The sequence below is a fragment of the Lagenorhynchus albirostris genome, chromosome 7, assembly GCF_949774975.1.
Source record: "Lagenorhynchus albirostris chromosome 7, mLagAlb1.1, whole genome shotgun sequence".
Lineage (NCBI taxonomy): Eukaryota > Metazoa > Chordata > Mammalia > Artiodactyla > Delphinidae > Lagenorhynchus > Lagenorhynchus albirostris.
This window is the reverse complement of record NC_083101.1, coordinates 84,022,876-84,041,123: the sequence shown is the minus strand read 5'-3', so window position 1 is coordinate 84,041,123 and position 18,248 is coordinate 84,022,876. Positions and strand designations below refer to the sequence as shown.

Below are 18,248 nucleotides of genomic sequence, written 5' to 3'. Positions count from 1 at the left end.
GTATATACCATATCCAAAGTACTTTGCTAAGTGCTGTAAGACAAATTGTCCTTGCTTAAGGGGCCCTCAGAGTCTAGTAGAGGCAACAGATATACGTATCTGGCAAGCTTGAGACTAACCAAGGGAGCTATGGGATTACAGGTATAATCCTAGTACTGTACCTTGTGGCTTCTTAGTAAAGGTCATGTATTCATTCATCTTTTACCGAGCATATACCTTATACCAGATCTGTATGAAGGACCGCCTTTTAATTATTATTGTTATTATTAATTAGGTGCAAAAATATTAATGTGTCTCCAAAGGCCAACTCTTCTTACAACTACCGGCAAATTCTTAGCTTTGCTGTGAGCATCTTTCCTGTCTTTTTGAGATGCTCCAAAGAAAACCCTCATCTGATCTTTTTCATGGCCTCCCAGGCATATTTCCTGAGGGTTTTGGAAGCTCTCGCTCTGGGAAATGCAAATGCCACATTTACAGATTCACAGAATGTTAGCTCTGAAAGGGATCTTAATGTTTTCTAGTGTTTTCCATAGAAATCTATATATATACTGCATACCAAAAGGGATTGGGAGGTTTGCATCTGTAAGTGGCAGACTCAGGGGCTCCAGCTGTCCTGAAGGCCAAGGGGTTCAATACCTCTGCATGCTAGTGTGGCTAGACAGGGGCACGCAGATGACTGTCAGCTTGCCCGTAGCTGTTCCGGCCACATTTATGTTAGCTGGCACACTTGTTTGGAATAATACCTTAGAGATTGTTTAGTCCAGCCCTGCAGTTCGTGTGCTTTCCAGAACTTCAGTTTTAGAAAAGAGGGAACCAAGGCCCAGAGAGGTGGCATGGCTTACCCAAGGGCACACAGTGAATTGGAGTTTCTCCTCATAGCTCCATTTAGAGACGGCTCCTCTTCCGCAACTTAAGGTCCTTTCACAATGCTCTTATCCAATTTAGGGAGAAGGGAGCTTATGGTGGGAAGCCGGGGAGAGATGGGTGTAGGGAGCAGTAGTAAATTTCAAGGAAAGCTACATGCAGAAACACAGGATGTGAGACAGAGCATTCCTTTGAGTTTCAGGGAGCGTATCCTGGATGCGTTTAGTGCTGAAGCAAGCGAATTATGATGATCTCCCAAAATAACTTTGCTTTAGAGCTAAAGATATCCAGCCAGGCTCAAGGTTGCACAAACCTTTTCCCCACAGCTCTTCGCTAATTGAATTAAACCCTTCTTGGCAATAGGGGAGTCTCCCAAAAACTGAACAGAAGGATTGATTTTGCACATGTAATGACTTGGCTTTCCAGTTGCTTCAGGCTGCCTGCCTCAGCTCAAATTCCTCCTTTAGCTACTGTCTGCTTTCATCTTCCTGTAGTCGTTAGTGATACCTGATCCCATTACACTCTGGGGGCCTTCCAGGCATACTCTGTTAACTAATACTCATGATTGCTGCTAATCCATAGAGGGAAGAGCTCTGTACCGGCTGGTACATCTTCATAGTGTTATTATCCACTTTTCAATTTCAGATGCAATGCCAAGGGAACTGAAGGTACTTCCATTAGAAAAGGGAATACTGCATTTTGTTTTCCAGAATCATGTATGTGCTAGAATCAAAGCCAGCAAGAGAGGACAAGAAAAGTCACAGAATTATAGTCTGTCTTCGAGTCATTCACCTCCCATCACTGTGGACTTCTACTCACTTTCAAAGCTCATTGTGTTTTGCTCTGCCCAGAGCCCACACATAGCATTCTTCCAAGCTCTGAACCTTTCTCCCATTCCTTCATGGTAATCTGTCTTTCGTGGCCTATGTTCTTTTCATTAAACTCATAAATATCTAAAAATTATATTTCTAACTGCTAAGGCATCTCCTTCCTAAATTAAATATTTCATAGCTCTAAGTTCCTTTGGAGAATTAGAATTTGCCTCAAAGGAGTGACTCCCAGACTGAGAATTTCAGGGAACTTGATGAACCTGTAGTCGGAAATATTTGGGGTAGGCATTTATTTTAAGTTTTCTTTATTTCACATCAGCCACTCAGGTTAGTGTGAATGACAAATGTTCCCTGCCATATCAGTAAACAAAGGATGTTGCAGCCGCCATCACATTACAGGCCCCCTGACTGTGAGCCCTGCAGGAACTCAGGATGGAGAGAAACAGGCTGCCCACTGCCAAGCCCTGAGCCACTGCAGTCACCCCCAACTGTGCGCCCTGAGGTGATTCAGGATGGAGAAAAGCAGAACACTGACCCCAGACAGCTGAGGTGCATATCAAAGGAATGCTTTCATTGAGCCCAGACGCTTGCATCTTCCTATACATAGAAAAGCACTAAATTCCTTAACTTGAGATATCTGGTTTTCTTTAATTAACAGTAATCTTTTGATGTTCCCACTACCTGGTCTTTGTTACAAAAGCTCCTATACATCCTGGCATCCCCCCTTGCCTCTTCAGAGCAGTCCATCAGAGAGATCTGAGAGTCCTGTCTCCCAGGTTTAAGTCGAATGTCTGTCGAATAAAACATAACTCTCAACTTTTAGGTTGTGCTTTTTTTTTTTTTTCAGTCGACACTAGCTAACATTGCCTAGGAGGTGAATAGAAATATTTTACAACGTTTATGGTTCTGTGCAAGATGGTAATCTGCAAGAAACTAAATCAGGAGCGACCTTATCCTGGAAAGCAGAACTGGTCATGCAGGCCCTCAGTAAGAAACCAGAACGTATGGATAATAACTAGTAAGAGAGACTAACTCAATTATTTGTTCAGGTCCAATTCTTCTGTGGCTGTATGAACACAGCATTTATTAAAAATTGTCCATTTCACTTCCAGGAATAAACAGAAGCATGATTCATAAGGGAGGAAAAGGCCTGTAAGGTATGAAGTCATCACCAGGCCAAAGAGGTGGCTACAGTTTGTCAGAATCACTGCTGTCAATAAGTAGTGAAACTTTCAGAATTTGGTTGCCCTCTGAATAAAACCAGAAAGAATGAACACATGACAAGTAGATTTACCTTTGGCAGAAACAATCCAGAGATGGTTTGTAGGTGTGTGACTATTAGAGATTCAGGAAACCTCTAAATTTTATATAGCTGACCTACATAAATCATCAAGACAAGGAATATTAGCAAAGAAAGCTATAGCCTCCTAAACTGTGTTTTGCATGGAGCACACATATAGCAGTGTTCCACTGGAGTTGGCAGTACAGGTTTCACAGAATTGATTGTTAAATATTCAGGTAAATTCTGTTGGTCCCTTGAAATCAGCCACAGTGGGAATGTTTATACCATAGAAATTGGCAGTTGCTGTAGACCATGGATTTTTGTTTGCTAGTTTTGTTTAGTTTTCAGAGAGTTGGTTTACCAGTCCACCACTGTCCAGCACTGCTAGAAGCAAAGAGAGCCTATCTGTCAGGAAAATGTACATTCCTATCCCTCAGAGAGGAATGTGTTGTATGGAACTGGGAAAACTCACCAGACATTTCCCAGAACCTGGATGGAGTATTCCTCCAAGTCTCCTTCCTTCAGGTCTATGCTCAACTAAGCAACCTTCTGCTTATTTATTTGGTACCAGTAGATGAATTGGTGTCAGATGGTATTCCTTCAAGTCCTGGGGCTTCTAAGGAACTGTTCTGGAGGACATCTGGGGAAAGAGGAGAAGATCACACCAGGCTGAGCAGCCCTTTCCTCTGTCTTCAACAGGAGCAGCTTCATTTTCTCTGTTTTACGTATTGGTCACACACACACACACACACACACAAACACACACACACACACAACCCAAAACAAAACAGTTGCTTGGAGAAAGCATAACAGCGCTAAAAAAAAACTTTCAAAAATAGTAGGCCAGAGATTTTGTTTGCCAGAAAAGCACATCCCTTATTAAAGTTAACGGTTTATTTTTCTGGGTGTAATTCGGCCACTTGTGAGTTTAGTTAACTTCAATCAGCTTCCTATTAACTGATAAAGTTGCGATGCACCGACTGAAAATTCAAATATCTTGACTTCCCATGTTGAAAACTAGACTCATCAGTGAGGAACTGCCCTTCTGAGATTTCGATCAGGGTGGTCAGTACACTTTCCTCTCTGATAGCTCTCTCTTACATGGAGCAACTGGGAAACTTTCTCTTTGCTACAAGGAAACTGGAAAATGTAGTCCGTCAGGTGAGCTGAGCTCAAGTCATGGGATGTTTCTGTCTATTAAAATGGTTCTTCTTCTAATTACAAAAGTGACCTGATGTCCCTTAAAATTTTTAGAAAATTAGAAAAGCAAAAGGAAGAAAATGGAAATCACTTTATCCACCACCCAAAGAGAGTCACTATTACTTCTGGCGTATAGTCTAGCCATTTATACAAACACACATGTTCATCCACATACACATGACTTTTTTTTCCTTCCACATGACTTTTTTTTTTAAGAGGAGGTTCTAAAGTTTGAGTTTGCAATGTAATGACATTTGACTGGTTCTCATCACAGTTTCTGTATCTGTAATACCTGGGTACAGGTTGATCTCTACACGAAAGGCCTTTTCTCTATATAAAATTCTAAGTAAAAGGTAATGTAAAAGCTTCAAATTAAAAACAAATCAATTAGTTATTTTACTAGATACTACATGCCTACAGTATAATCTAAAAGCATAATATGGTGTTCAATAAACGTAAGTCTCTCTGCCACAGTCTACCAGTTCTCCCCAGAGGCAACCACTGTTATCAGTTCCTTGTTTGTTTTTCAGAGACACTCTGAGCCTATGCAAGCATATGTGTAAAGTGTAACAGCTAATTTAAAGAGAAGATGTTTGGTTTATATATGGAATTAGAGCTCAAACATTTTCCTTCTATTAAAATATTCTTAAAAAGTCTTTCGTTGTTGTTTTGTTTTTATGCATTATTTTCCTTTATGGCTAGAGAAAGCTTCTCATCTATGGTCATTACTATTGTCATAATCATCAGCAAACATGAATTAAGTCCCAGTGTATGCAGGTTACTGTAAGAATACCTTCATTTAGAGAATAAACTATCCTGACTTTGGGGGTGAAGGTTGGGGGTTGGTAAGATGATAATTGCATAATAATGAGACTTCCTCCAATTCAGAAGTAAGAAACATATCTACATTTTCTGTCTGGAAAGTTCAAAAGGAAAAAACATCAGCATAATCACATTTGGAATTGAGTAGGTTATGTGTGTTTAAGAAGTAGACAGAGTAGTTCCCATTACTTATGGATAATCAACATGGAGGTGGTATTAGTTTTCTATTGCTGCTGTAACAAATTACCATAATCACAGTGGCTTAGAATAACACACATTAATTATATTACAGTTCTATAGATTAGAAGTCCAATAGAGGTCTTATTGGGCTAAAATTAAAATTTTGACAGGCGTGCATTCCTTTCTAGAGTCTGGGGAGATTCCCTTTCCTTTCCTTTTTCAGCTTCTGGAGGCCACTACATTTCTTGGCTTATGGCCTCCTCCCTCCACCTTCAAAGCCAGCAATGTTGCACCTGTCTGATCTGTCCTCTATAGTCACATCTTCCTCTGACCACAGCCAGGAAAGACTCTCTGCTTTTAAGGTCTCATGTGATTAGATTGGGCCCAGATAATTCAGAATAATCCAGATAATCCAGAATAATCTTCCTATCTTAAGGTCCTTGATTTAATAAAATCTGAAAAGTCTCTTTGCCATGTAAAGTAATATATTCATAGGTTCTGGGGATTAGGATGTGGGTATCTTTGGGGAGGGGGCATGATTCTGCCTTCTACAGGGATCAAGAGAAATGAATTTCCAGAAAAATAAAGCATTCCTTTTATGCTGTTTTGTGCAAGATTCTTGGAAAAATCCCCAAATGGAGCCTGAAATGGCTGGCTCTAGCCAAGTAGCAATTTTTCATTTCTTATAGAACGATATATTAGCATATCGTGACCATTGTTCATAAGCAATGCAGGCCAGAGCCACTGAGTCTTTCCCTGTTTGATATTTTCATGTCTCTTTGAGCAATATCCACTAATCCTTTGGTTAAAATCCCTCTTATTTATGAATCCTGTTTTCTTACTTTTTTGACGTGCATTTGTTTATAAATAGTTAAGGCATAAGCCTGTCACTTTGAATTTTAAACAATGCAAAAGGAAGTTGTAAAAGTATTTTTACCAGTGTCCCAGGATTAAAGCTCATTAAGTCTCAGTTTCTCAGGGAGGAATCACAGGTCTAGAGTCCTTTGGCAAATCAAAGATTCCCACCTAGAAGGAAGACTGAAAGCACTACAGATAATACCTAGATATTTTGGGGGACACTGTATATATGACCAGCTGTCTGAGGAAGAAAAAAATCAAACTTGGTTTACTGATGGGTCTGTAAACATGCTGGCACCATACAAAAGTAGACGGCTGCAGCATTACAGCTCACACAGGGGTGACCCTGAAGGACAACAGTGAAGGAAAATCCTTCCAATGGGCAGAATTTTGATCAATAGGCATGGATCTCCGCTGCTTCTTGGGCAGTTGCCAATTGTTGGGCTGGTGAGTTAGGGACTTGGAAGAAATGGGATTGAGAGATTGGTGACAAGGAAGTTTGCAAAGGAGGTTATGTGGATGGACCTCTCTGAATGGGCACAAACCGTGAAAATATTTGTGCTCCACGTGGAAGCCCAGTAGATGCAGGGCATCTACTGCAGGGAAGGTTAATTGCCAGATGGACAAAATGATGCTCTCTGAGATGTCAGTCACTTTCCCCAGCCACCGCAGTGTTTGCTCAGTGGACCCCTGAGCAAAGTGGCTGCAGTGCTTGGGATAGAGGCTATGCATGGGCTCAGCAACGTGGCTCATGCTTACTAAGGCTGACTTAGCTGACGCTACTTCTGAGTGCCTAGCCTGCAAACAGTGAAGACCAACGTTAAGTCCCAATCGGTGACTTCTCCAATGCATGGCACCCAGTAGCCAGCAGCTGGCACCCCTTCAGGCAGTTTCATAGTGGAGTGTCTCGGTGGGATGCCTCCCCATGAATAGCTTTCCCCAGCATCCTAGATGATGGAGTTCTAGTAAGTTCCAAAGGACAGATTTCCAGCAAGTTCTGCCAGCACAGTATCACAGAGACTTTACCATCATCTCTGTGAGTCACTGCTGTGCTCTCTCCAAGATCTGGATCTTGAACCTGGGGACTGATACAGAACAAAAAACTTGATTGATTATTGTCCTGGAATTTCCATCTCATTGTGATGAGAGGAATCAAAGTCCGGTCTAGCCCTAAGAGTATAAAGGTATGCCCAAATTTCACATATCTAAAAATAGGAAATAATGTTTCTTCAGTAATTCATAAAAAATTATTTCTTATTTTGAAGCTGAAGATAATTCTGCATGACTTCTCTTTGTAGTTAAAAAAAAATCCAAATCTTTCATATTTGCATTAACTCTTGTTTTAAAAGGTGTTGTCCACAAAGTCGATTGTGATAGAAGAGAGTAATGTATAAATGAGACTTCCCAATGGTTGCCTTTGGTTTCAGGCTAATGCAGTCTATTGGTGCCCATGTTCCGTGGCTACTTTAAAGCCAGGAAAACAATAATTAACCTTTGTAGGGACCTTATGATTTACAACCTGCTTTTACATATACTATACCTTTTTTTAAAAAATTTATTTTTGGCTGCATTGGGTCTTCATTGCTGCATGCGGGCTTTCTCTAGTTGTGGCGAGCAGGGCTTACTCTTTGTTGCAGTGCGCAAACTTCTCATTGCGGTGGCTTCTCTTGTTGCGGAGCACGAGTTCTAGGCACGTGGGCTCAGTAGTTGTGGTGCACGGGCTTAGTTGCTCTGCTGCATGTGGGATCTCACCCGACCAGGGCTCAAACCCATGTCCCCTGCATTGGCAGGCGGATTCTTAACCACTGCACCACCAGGGAAGCCTATATATACTATAACTTCTGATCTGTTCAACAACTTTCAAAATTAGTTATGATAACTTAAATAATGTAACCTTTTTGTTAAAATCTCATATCTGTTTGTTTGTTTGTTTGTTTTGTTTTGTTTTGTGGTATGCGGGCTTCTCACTGTTGTGGCCTCTTCCGTTGCGGAGCACAGGCTCCGGACGTGCAGGCTCAATGGCCATGGCTCACGGGCCTAGCCGCTCGGCGGCATGTGGGATCTTCCCGGACCGGGGCACGAACCTGTATCCCCTGCATCGGCAGGCGGACTCTCAACCACTGCACCACCAGGGAAGCCCAAAATCTCATATTTTTATTGCAGAAAGTTTAACAACCATTGAGAAATAAAAAGAATAAATTTTAAATGATCTATAATTCCATTATCAAGTGATAACTGTTGTTAAAACTTTAATGTTCCAGTCTTGTTTTTATACATATAAAGACATATGTTTTTATAAAAATGGAATCATGTTGCATGTAATCTGCTAACTTACAAAACAATGTATCATGAATATGTTTATGTGTCATTAAGTGAATTCCTCTTAAACCATGATCTTAATCCTTTTGTAATTGGACCTCTTTAAGAATCTAATGAAAGCTATACTCCCTAAGCCCCATAAGAAGCAACTATGCAATTACACAATTAAAATTTATCAGTTAATAAATAGAGGAGGATCCAGGATTTATGGGATTTGAAGTTTATATGATTTTGAAGACCCTATTTTATTTTTTTGTTTTCAACTTTATTTTTTCTTAGGTTGCATGCTTACTTTTAAAACATTTAAACAATGCAAAATTTATAAAATGGCAGTGCCTACCCCAACCTGGCCCCAAGTAATTCTAGTAAGTAGAATGGTATTTTCCCTTCTAGAACCCTATTTATGAAACTATAAATGCATAATAATTTCTGTAGTATTGATTTTTTAAAAATACAAATTTCTTCGTACAATCCATACAGTTCAACAACTTGCTTTTCTCATTTAACAATATATCAGACACTGAAGAATTTCTTAAATATGAGAAAGTGAATTTAATTTTGACTCCCCATTTCTAAATTTCAATCTAATTAATGATTAGCTGGTATGAAACTATTTCTTTAATGTTTTCAAATCAGTTAATTATTAGTCGTTTGGAAATGCTAAACAGTTTTATTACATAGAAATAAAGAGTACTTTTAGTGTTTGTGATTTCTGTTAAAAATTTATTATTTTGGTTATTAAGAACAAAACAAAACACTTGTCTAGATTGTAGGATTGAGAAACTGACATGAAAATGATGGGAAATTCCCTCCTTCTCACACTGTGGGGAGCCCTCTAAAAGGAAAAATACAAAATTATATATAAATGTATTTATTTAGAATGAGAAATTACAATATCTTGCTGGAGGCTTGGAGATTCACGTGTTTTTTATTTTATTTTATTTAATTTTTGCGGTACACGGGCCTCTTACTGTTGCGGCCTCTGCCGTTTCGGAGCACAGGCTCCGGACGCACAGGCTCAGCGGCCATGGCTCACAGGCCTAGCCGCTCCGCAGCATGTGGGATCTTCCCGGACCGGGGCACGAACCTGTGTCCCCTGCATCGGCAGGCGGACCCTCAACCACTGTGCCACCAGGGAAGCCCCGGAAGCTCGCTCAGGTGTTTTTTAAATGAGATCTGTTTAGGAATTTACCAGAAGTGCTACGTAGATATCCTTCTTGATTGCAACTTGGCTTCCCCTTCATGCCTAGAAAATTCTTTAACTCTCAGCAATTCAGCACTCACAGGCGCCTGCACAAGTGGGGGGCTATGAGAGCTCTCTTCACTGCTCACTCCATTAGCCTCAAGGTAAATCCACAGCTGTTCATGAATGAAACCTTTTGGGCCCCAGGTTCAAAACTCCTTCTCTACCACATCATTTTTTTTTTTTTTTTTTTTGCGGTACGCGGGCCTCTCACTGCTGTGGCCTCTTCCGCCGCGGAGCACAGGCTCCGGACGCGCAGGCCCAGCGGCCATGGCTCAGGGGCCCAGCCGCTCGGCGGCACGTGGGATCCTCCCGGACCGGGGCACAAACCCGTATCCCCTGCATCGGCAGGCGGACCCTCAACCACTGCGCCACCAGGGAAGCCCTACCACATCATTTTTAATGGCTTCCTAGTCATCTATTGCATGGATGTACAATAATATGTTTATCCAGGTGCCTTCTCTTGAACACTTAAGATGGTTTATAATACCACTCTGGGATAATCATTCTTTTAGCTAAATCTCTGCCACTTCCCTGGTTATTTCCTTAGGATAAATTTCATTAAGTGGATCAAAGGGTATGTCAAATTTTCAAATGTTAGATTTGGCAGGAATATTTAAGTTCATTTCACAAATGAAGAAAGTGAGAGTATAGTGGTTTACAGATAATGGATCGTTAAACTCAGTTTTTCTGACCCTGAATCATATATCATTTGATCTACCACCTGACCACTGGAAACCATTTGCCACTGTAAAAGGGTTTTGCCCCCAGAACCACACCATTGTGTGAAATGCTGGGGGTTGCTTCCCAGCCTTGTCATGTTTGTTTAGGTTCAGCTCAGGTTGTTCTTGCTGCACTTCTGCTCTGTTTTTTTATGGGAAACCTTTTAGTTTGACACATAACAGCTGTTAGGTATTTTGTTGAGCATTATCATTTGTTTAACTCCTCAGAAGATTTCGGAGGATTGTGTCTGGCACATAGGAGGTGCTCAATAAATTGATGATTGTTACAGCTCCAGAAGATTGGATATGTATCAGAAATTTCATGATTGAGCTTGTGCCTCTAACATTTATCGTTCCAGATGGAAATGACTGTAGACTTTGAAAGGACCACTATTATTCTAAACCTTATGGCTATAAAGTTTCGTGATAAAGTTTGTGGCATTTTGTATATTTCTCTAATAAAGGTATGGAGGTAAGGAAATCACCAAAAGAGGAGAAAGAGACAGTTGGGCTACAACGCTCACCTTTCTCTCCCAGTCTAGTCCAAAGTTAAAATAATCTAACATTTATTGAATACTTACAAGGTATGGGCTAGACTGATTTGAAGAATCCCAGTTAAATGAATATCATTGTATGGTCAGACTCTGGTCTACATCATACAATTATTTACAATGATTTTTATGTATCATAAGAGGGTGTGCTGACAAAGCTGAGGGAGCAACAGGGATTGGTTCTGCATTTTACTTAGTTGTGTAGGTTAATCTACTGGGTCTGTGTCTGGACCATTGAACCACACTAACAATGCTTATTGAACCACACTAACAATGGTTTGTTAAAGTTGAATGCAAATTGTGCAAAAACACACATTCACATTTTTATCTATATTTCTACATTGCAGGTTAATTCATTTAGGAAGATGCTCTTTGAATAAAGTTTCATGTATATTACCTACATTTAATTTCTGTAAATTGTTAAATATTTAGATAATTAGGTGTTCTCAGATAGTGCGTTTCAGCCTGGGTGGTTTGGGGTGGTAGTTGTTTTAAAATTATTTAAAATACTGTACCCTGCCTTTTGGTGCTCACAGTCAAGGAAACTGTGGCATTTATAAAATGGCAGTCTCTTGTTTATTGGAGTAAAGACATCTGCCAAGGGCAAACTGCACAAAGCACACCACACGTGCTGCACCTCCGGTTACCTTTTGAATGACCTTCACACCTGCTTAATTTCTTTTAAACTTGATGATAAGAAAACAAAACTAAAACCTCACAGCTCTCAATTTATTTCCCTAACTGGTTGTAATAATTTTACATTCCTTAACAGCTACTATAAACAGCAGCAAACATGATCCATGCTCTTGAAAAAAAGTAAATGGCAGTATTCATTAAGAATATATTTATAGTGCGTTTACATGCAGTCAAAACAGAAGGGGGTGTATCAGTATTTTACCTTTCTGACACATTACTTTGGCTCAGATAAAACATTCCGTCTCTGCCTTCAGTGGCCCATTTAGCATTACCATTTTTGTGACTATATGTACGCACATTACAAAAAAAAGCAAGAAATAAATTAGCATGCTGCAGCACTAGGTATCTGATTTACTGAGGCAGGGCCACAAAGCGGAATTTCGTTGTGTTCTGGGAGCCCAGCTGTGATAGCTGCTTGTCTTCACCTTCTTATTATGGACTCTCCTTGAGGTGAGGAAAAGGCTTTTTACCGCGGTCCCCAGGGTCCAGTGCCACCCCGGTACCACGTGGGTCGGAGGTACCGGGGTGGCATGGTGCTGGTCCTGTGCTGCTGAAAGCCTCCTAAGGGGGGGGGCGTGGGCTCCGGCTTAGTTCTGGGAAAAGGTGTTGTCTCTAACTGGAAGCTTACAGGAAGGTGACCTGCGGGACATAGGCAGCCGCCCAAAGAACCATTTGGTTGGGTAGGCCGACAGCTGTAGGGGACCACAGCCGTCATCGCGCACAAGCCCTTCTCCAGACTCTGAGCCCCGCCTTCCCGCCCCCAAACAACGGCGCGTGCGCCCCGCCCTCCCCCCTGCGCGCGCTCCCTCCTTCTCCACGCGCACTCCCCAACCCCGCTCCTGCCCGCGCGCGCCCCGCCCTCCCCGCGGCGCGCGCCCCGCCCTCCCCGCGGCGCGCGCCCCGCCCTCCCCCGCGGCGCGCGCCCGGCCCGGCCCGCGCGCACGCGTGCCCCGCCCTCCCTCCCGCCCGGCGCGCGCGAGCCGGCTGGCCGAGGAGTACGGTGGGCGGGGCGCCGCGCTGACGTTGCCCGGGATGCGGGCAGGGTCCGCCGCCGCCTCCTCTTCTGCCACCGGGGTTTGTATGAAAACACCCGGCGGCGGGCGGTGAGGCATCCGCCGGGCCCCCGGAGAGCATCGGCCCGCGCTGCCGACGCTGAGCCGGGTGCTGCACCTTTACCCAGTCCCTGCCAGCGCCCCATCCTGAGCCGGTGAGCGCCCTGCCGCCGTCAGCGCGACCGGGCCGGCAGCCCCTCGGCTGCGGTTAGCCCGCCCGCCCGCCACCCCTCCTATCTTCTCATCCGCGGCATCTTGGGGGCTGGGGAGGCCGGGGAGGAGCGACCCCGGGCCCGCCCCGGTCTGCGTCCTGCGATCCCTCCGCCCCTTACCTGTCAGGTTGTGTAACCCGTGTCTTTCGGGGGGGTGGACCGGGTCTTGAGGGGAACCCCTGATGGGTGGGGCCTTTGGCCGGTTTCTGGAAAACGCCCCGCCCCCACCCATGGAGGCTCGGTCGTCCCTGCTCCAGTCCCCGCGGAGGGTGCCCGGCGCGGTCTCCGGGCAGAGACGGCCCCCTGCCCTGCTCTCCCTTTCTCTCGGCGGTGACCGCGCGGGTGGCTGCGGTACAGCGCGGAGCGGAGCCGAGGGGCGGCGGGCAGGGGCCGGGCGCGCACCCCGTCTCCCCAGCCGCCCCAGCTCCCAGCCCCTAGGTGCGCCGGGCTTCAGGGTGGGCTGTGGTGTGACGTCGGCGATGGCTGGGCTTGCTCCCTCTCAGTGGGTAGCTTGGCCTGAAGTGTGTTCTCTGCTTACAACTTGGCGCCCTGTGAGTTTGATTTGAACCTGAATCAGATCGCCCTAGATGACAGTGCAGAGTTTCCCTCCAGCCTTCCTTCCTGAGTTGCGGGTTCTTCATGCGAGTGTTCAGGGACTCCTGCAACCCAACGCAAAGGCTTGCTGGGCTCAATGGTTTTTTCCCTCCTGTGGCTTTAAGCCTTTTAAAGTACCAGTGCAGTTTTGAATTGGTTCGTTTCCTTTCCTGGGCATTTACTCATCACAGAATAGAGTTTTACACATCGTTGTGAATGTTGATAACTTAAAGCCCATTTCTCATTTTAAGATAGCTTCCTCAAGTGCTTGCAGGTCTAGCACTGCCGATGACCTAATATGTTGTAAGACTCAGTCGAAATTTTCTTTGGCAATATTAATTCTGTGTGGTTTTTTTTCAGGTATTCAAAATTGTAGCAGTGTTTATGATGTACGACAGTTTGTAGGTAGAAGGGACTTTAATAGTCTTCTGGATCACTCATTTTCACTTACCATTTATGTTCTTGTTGGAATCTTTTTTTTTTTTTTTTTTTTCGGTACGCGGGCCTCTCACTGTTGTGGCCTCTCCTGCTGCGGAGCACGGGCTCCGGGCGCACAGGCTCAGCGGCCGTGGCTCACGGGCCCAGCCGCTCCGCGGCATGTGGGATCTTCCCGGACTGGGGCACGAACCCGTGTCCCCTGCATCGGCAGGTGGACTCTCAGCCACTGCGCCAACAGGGAAGCCCCCGTGTTGGAATCTTTATGTAAATCAGGTTATCTCTTTCTTTGTTAACCTCTGAATTCGTTCTATAAATTGTCTTTTTTTTTCCCTGAGAAAACCAGAAAGTGGTTTTTGTAATTGTATTGTGGAATGTTTTCAGTTCAGCAGGCCAAAAAAGTAGTAGTTTATTTAAGGCACTTTATATGGTACATATTTTAAAACGTGTGCCAAATGTTAAAATCAAACAAAACCCTGAAAGATCTGTAAGCATTTTCTTATGTAATTACTGTGAGATAGTTAGCAGTGCCTTATCCACTCCTTATTTCTCATCCTTAAGGATGAGTTGTAACATGACTTGTTCTGTTTCCCATTCCACTTTGCTTGAATTAATTTCTACAGTGAAGTTATAGGTTCATTTTTTAAAAAATTTATTTATTTTATTTTTGGCTGCACTGGGTCTTTGTTGCTGTGCGAGGGCTTTCTCTAGTTGCGGTGAGCGGGGGCTACTCTTCGTTGCGGTGCGAGGGCTTCTTATTGCGGTGGCTTCTCTTGTTGCAGAGCACGGGCTCTAGGCGCGGGCTTCAGTAGTTGTGGCGGATTCTTAACCACTGTGCCACCAGGGAAGCCCTAGGTTCATTTTTAATGACCTCAAAACTCTGCCTTGAATTGCTTCAACACATACTTAGAACTGCAGTCTCACTCTGAACACTGAAATGAAAAGTATAGACATAGAGCTACCCTTGTAATTAGCCACATTGCAAAACATTTAAATGTATAGTGTAATCTGAACTTTTGTAAATGCAGTTTTTATAAAGCTTTTTTAGTTGACTTGAATTGAGGCATTATTCTCTTTGGAATAGTCTAGCTAGATTCTTATATAATAACGGTTTTATTTTCAATAGTTGAAGAAAAAGAGGTCCAAGACGTGTGAAATCATCTAATTTGTATCATATTCTATATCTTGGACAAAAAAAAAATCTCTTCCACAGTTTCACCTTCCAAAATCTACTTTTCTTGCTTGAAGCCCCTTAACACCTGGAAGTTGAACAGTGCATGGGTAGTAATGGATGACCTGTCAGAGGGCTCTCTGCAAATTGGGAGCTTCTCTTAGGCAGTAGGTCTCAGTGTAAACAACAGAAATTGTCAACAGTGGACACTGAATTTAAACTTTATATATTATTGTTGGTTACTGTGCCTCTGTGTACTACAGTGTAGTGGCTAAGGGGCTGGCCCTCAGAGCCAGACAGGCTGGAATTGAATCCTGGCTTTGCTTTGAGCAAGTTATTTATCTTCTTTGTGCTTCAATTTTCTCAACTCCAAAAATGGAGCTAATTATGGTGTATACTCTTAAGATGATCTTGAATATTAAATGAGTTAACACATCTAAAGTGCTTAGCCCACAATGCCTGGCACATAGTAAATGCTCAGTAAATATTGCTAGTGTTTTTCCTCAGTGCAAGGGATCTAGTAAGCTGAAAAGGGGCTTTGGGCTGATCGAGCACTGTTATTCCAGATTAATTCCACGATGACCCATTTGCTCTGTTGGGGCTAAGTGAGAGCTTAGTGTTACTGTCCTGGCTTGGAAGCATGTAATTTATTTAGTTTAGAACAGCTAGACCCTGAGCTGGGTGCCCTGAGATGCTGCCGGAGAGTGGCTGTAGTATCCCTGTTTGTCCCTTCTGACAGAACCTTGGATTGTCTCCCTCATGGTGGTGGTGGCTGCTATTTTAATCACCTGTTTTTGAGTGTGTGATTGCATGTTTCTTTGGCTGTCATGTGCAGCTATCAAAAATATTATCTATCAAACTATTAATGGATATATTTATGTGTTTATCTGATCAACATATTGCATGTTTCCAGGATATACAAAATCACTTTCATCTAAGCATTCTTTTTTTTTTTAAATTCTGTATTGATGTTACTTAGAATGAGGTTAATTTTGATTTGCCATTGTTTTCCTTTTCAGTTTTCATGTAATTTTCCTAGGAAAACTAAAAAAAAGTTTTTTAAATGTACTTCTTGTTCTTTTTGGTTTGCAGGGATCTGATATTAATACTTTGTTCTTTACATCAGGTGCTTTCAAATGTTTGGTCTCAGGACCCTTTTATACTCTTAAAAAATTATTGAGCACCACAAAAAGCTTTTGTGGATTATATATTATAAATTAAAGCAAAGATGCAAAATTTTTATTAATTCACTTAAAATGATCATTATAAACCCATTACATGTTAATATAAACATATTTTTTTAGTGAAAGATGACTATTTTTCAAGAATAAATAAAGGAGTGAGAAGACTGGCATTCTAGATTTTGTAAATCTCTAATGTCTGGTTTAATAGAAACAGCGGGATTCTCATATCTGCTTCTGCATTCAGTCTATTGCAATATATTGTTTGGGTTGAAGTATATATACAGAGAGAAATCCAGCCTTACACAGTTAATGGCTGAAAAAGGAAGGGATATTTTGATAGCCTCCAGATAATTATGGATATACTTGTTTGGTACTACATCAAAACTCAGCATATGACAGTTTTTAGTTAGTTATATAAAGGTTTGGAATGAACCTCCCCAAAATGTGCCACTTTTGAGTGTGGATTATTTTGAGCTAAAGGCAGTTGAGAAACTGCGTGTTCAAGGGAAACTACTGCCCCTTCCTTAACTACCTAGAAGAATTTAAATTGGGGATTTTTCCCAGAAAAAGAGTTATTACCAGCGATAAATTTTATCCTAGTGGCCCCATCTATATGGCAGACAAACATCGTATTGTCAAACATCTGCTCTTCTTATTGTCCTGTGAATGACCTTAGTTCTTGGAAGCCCCAGGCCCCTATCCCATTCTGTAGCTCAGGATGACATACACACTTCATTTTACCTTTCTGTCTTTGAAACTCTGATGTATGTAGGGTCTGTGACCCTTCATGTGGTTGGGATTCCCATACATATGAATTAAATTTGCTTTTCTCCTGTTAATCTGTCTCATGCCAATTTAATTCTTAGAGCAGCCAGAATAACCTAGAAGAAGGGTAGAGGAAAGTTTTCTTCCTCCCTGACAGTTGCAGTATGGAATCTGAAATCATAACATTGGACTTTTTAATAATGTTATGTTAAAATCTGTTGGTCTGAACTTAGAGTGGACCTAATGCCCATGCCTGAATTTATAACATCATGCCCTGGTCATTTGTAAATATTGGTTCAGTGAGTTACTTTTCATTACAAAATATTAAAAAAATCATGTTTGTTAATATCAATATCACCACCTATTCCATCAGAAACAAGTTATTGGGAAGCTGTCCCAGTTGTGACATGATGGTGGTTATGAGTTTTCCAAAAATCTGATTTTTACTTGAAAGCTCGAATTTTATCATTGGCAACAAATATGATTGTCAGTTGTTTCCTGTAAGTGACAAATAGACTTCATTCATTTCTGAGCAAACCTCTGCCAAAATACCTAAGTCATTCTTTTAAGTAAAGGTGGTGTTTAACGAAAAAGGCTAATTCAAGCTCTCAATTCAGTTACAGAAGCACTTTTCCTTGAGACAGCTGTCAAGCATTATAATTTACTATATAGCAAGAAAGGCTTCATGCATACTTAACCACTTTTTCACATAGAACATTAAAAGAATATGTATGCAAGGGCCAAAATTTAATAAAATTAATATCTTTTTTACTATTTCAGGGACATTCTTAAGTGAAACAGACTTTTTTATAATTGCTGGTGCTTGATGGTGAAAATACAATCACTAATAACAGTACAGTTTGGTGCCACCATTATAATTTGTTCCAAGGTGCCACAAATTTTACACACCATTGCTTTTGCACTATTAGTGTAAATGCTAATATAGTTAAAAAGGCTAATAATGTTTTAGTATTATTATAAAAATAGCTTTGACCTCGTGGACCCCCTAAAAGGGTGTTGGGACCCCAGGGTTTCACAGACCACACTTTGAGGACTTACAGTATAAATCATAGGGGATTTCTACCAAACTTTGATTAGGAAGGAAAGTGGTAGTAACTATTTCTAGTCTATTTTTGCTTCAGACTTTTGGGTCCCTGTAAAGGCCTTCTTTAAAAAAAAACATTTAAGCAGAGTAAAGGTTATTCATAGAAAGTTGAGAGGTTTCTTAGGGTTTTACTCAAGTGCTGATACAAGGGGGCTATATTATT

At 42.0% G+C, this 18,248-nt stretch overlaps 1 protein-coding gene across 3 annotated transcripts in view; it reads left to right on the top strand.

Moving 5' to 3' along the window:
- Positions 1-12,611: 12,611 nt before the first annotated feature.
- Positions 12,612-18,248, top strand: part of AGTPBP1 (ATP/GTP binding carboxypeptidase 1) — a 170,193-nt gene continuing 164,556 nt past the window's right edge. For all 3 annotated transcript variants that reach the window (XM_060155351.1, XM_060155350.1, XM_060155352.1), the window contains exon 1: positions 12,612-12,774. The gene's annotated coding sequence lies outside the window, so the exon portion shown is untranslated. The remainder of the gene's footprint in view (positions 12,775-18,248) is intronic.